The following is a 2,781-nucleotide window of genomic DNA, read 5'->3' on the forward strand; positions in this document are numbered from 1 at the left end:
TTTGTAGCTTCTTACTGGCTGTTTGGCTGTTTGGTCACTTTTTGCCAAAAAAAAACGGCAGAATTCTTAAAATTAAGAATTAACAGTACAGTTCAAAAATCTTAAATACAATTGAGTTTTACAAAGCTAAACCAGTTTTAATGTCTGTGATCTCTATCTCTCTCTGTACACGCTCCTTCCACAATATAAGGGAAAGAAAAAAGTAGTCTTTTGCACAAATTGCTGAAGTTGTTATCAGGCGAAGCCAGCTTGAAAATGTATTTTATTTTATTTATTCATTTCGAACATGACATGTTAAAAAAAATCACTATTTCACTATATAGTATAAAATCACTATTTGTCAAAACTGCTTTTATTTTGAAGGAAAGATGTCGTCGTCCTCTTCCGGGTAACTCCCAGTCGCAGCCAGTGGAAAGATGGGGCCCGGTGTGACTCCGGTGGCTTCCTCAGGAGAGGAGAAAATGTTTCAATCTAACGGAGGCCCCGGTAACTTACCGAAACACTCCTACTGGGTGGATCTGTGGGTGTTTCTGCTTTTTGACATCGCTTTGTTTCTCTTCGTATATTTCATCGTCCCGTAAAAAGGTAAGCAGGAGGGAGCGCAGAAGTTTCTAGCTAACAGCGCGGAGTACGGAAATTACAACACTGAGTAGAAGTTAATGTGACGCAAGGAGACGGATAGTACAAAGTCACTTTTTTAATTTCTCACTGCTATGAAAGTTTGTGATATAGTTTTGCTTTGGAAGCATTTATATGTTTTATCTTTTGTCCAGTATTCGTGTAGCTGTCAGTCGGCCATTGCTTACGGGCAGCGCGTCACGGCTGTGAGTCAGAGGACAATCCGCCTACAGTTTTTCGGATGATAAAGATTTAGGTTTTATCATGCTATTAAAAAGGTATAAAATGTTATTGGAAGTATAAAAAGACTACACGATACGATCCAAAGCCTTAAAGCCAAAATGGAGGGTTTTCACGGCTCGTTTGATGCCAATTTATAATAAAACTAGTTTATTTTCTTCCCTCTTAAGTCCTGTGAAATCTGCAAGGGTGTACATAGTTATTCCACATACAGTTTTTGTATTTTAGCTTTATCTTTGTTTAATACTTAGTCTGTGCTGGTTTTTTACTCTGTTTTGTGTCATTTAGAACCTTGTGAAGATCAGTCGATTTATTTACACCCACATATTGTAACTCCATGTATTTTCTATAAATGGTTCTTTTCAGACACTTGTGAATCAGTGCAACCTGATGTTCTTGTTGCAGGATCGACCCTTTGACTGGCTGCTCATCCCCTGCTGTGCTGTGAGAAGGCTAACCCAGCTTTAACTGAATGTAACCATGCAGCAGCTTTCCTCAGCTCCGTCCAAAGATCCTCACCTTTCACGGACTTCAGCAAGAAGCTCTTCAATAACTAATCGGACGGATTCCCTGTCGTCTCTGGCAGATGATAGTTTGAAGTATTTTTTTTTTGTTTTTGCTGAGATCCTTAAAACATCTCAACTGACTTTTATCCCCGAGACTCAGCAAACGTGTCTGCAGATTACTTAAGATACTTCTGGTATCACTGTAAATGTTATATAATCTCTAATTTTGTGTGTCTTTTTTTCCGGAAAGAACAGATAACTTTCAGGAAATGTATGTTTTTTTTTTTGTCATATATATGTAACTGGTGTTGGGACCAATGATGAAACGAGCGCAAGAACATTTTATTTATTGAAAACTATGTTGATGCGGAGGAAACTCTAAGCAAACTCTTGGCAATTTGCACACAGATAACTCATGAACGAATAAAATGTTCTACCAACTAAAACTTATTTCAGTTCGAGTTTTTATCCCACACAGTTGGTGTTTATGCAAACATTTCTAATAATTCACCTGTTAAATGTATTAGAATTTATAACAATCATTTACTCATATTTTAATGTAATTAATGTAGTGGTGACCAGATTATTTTCAAATATACCTGTTATTGAATACCATAAGTATTTTATAGTAATTAGTTGGGTTGTCTGCTCTGGGAGCTAATCTGTAGTTTTCCACTTAACAGGCATGCTAAGCTAAATAGCTTTGCCTTAAAATGAGTGATGGTAATTAAGTTTACTAGCTTGCTACCAGCCTGGACTTTTATAATTTTTCACAAAAAAAATGTTTTTACTTTATTGGGGGGAGTTTAAAAAATATATGTATATAAAATGCTCGACAAACTGGAACTTTCCTCAATTTTAAGGTGTATAATTGACTTTGCTACAGTTCTAAGTAGAGAAGAAAGTACTTAATTTAATGTATCGGAAGGCATATAAAAGTATTAACCCTCTATGGCATGACTTTTTATTTTTGTGGGGAAGAATTATTTTCCTGCATTCTTTGGGAGCTTGGTGGTCCCTAATTACATGTCAATCATAAAATCGGACTATGACACCTCCTGGAACCAGATTTGGGTTTGTTGCCTCAGGGTAACATTGGTCTAGAACACCAAGATTGTCTACACTGATTATGAGAAATGAAATACAAATCAAACAAAAACTATATTCATAAAAACCTTTTTTTGGACAAAAATATGTCAAAAATTATGCCCCCCAAAAAATAAAATAAAGGAGCAATGTGAGGTACAGCTATGTGGTTTGTTGCCTGAGGGCAACGCCATGCCATAGAGGGTTAAAAATCAATACATTTTATTTTTAATTACGGGGCTGTTTAAACTGTTTAAATACGGAGGTACAGTATATGTATGGGTAAATTCTCTCTGGCTGTCATCCACACTTTGTCCGGTAGGTGGCGGTA

At 36.4% G+C, this 2,781-nt stretch overlaps 1 long non-coding RNA gene across 1 annotated transcript; it reads left to right on the forward strand.

Annotated features, from left to right (window-relative positions):
* Window positions 1-380: 380 nt before the first annotated feature.
* Window positions 381-1,810, forward strand: LOC111611816. Its single transcript, XR_002754254.1, has 2 exons — window positions 381-585; window positions 1,264-1,810. It is a non-coding gene; the product is annotated as an uncharacterized LOC111611816 (long non-coding RNA).
* The last annotated feature ends 971 nt before the right edge of the window (window positions 1,811-2,781 follow it).

The sequence above is a fragment of the Xiphophorus maculatus genome, chromosome 17, assembly GCF_002775205.1.
Source record: "Xiphophorus maculatus strain JP 163 A chromosome 17, X_maculatus-5.0-male, whole genome shotgun sequence".
Taxonomy (NCBI): Eukaryota; Metazoa; Chordata; class Actinopteri; order Cyprinodontiformes; family Poeciliidae; genus Xiphophorus; species Xiphophorus maculatus.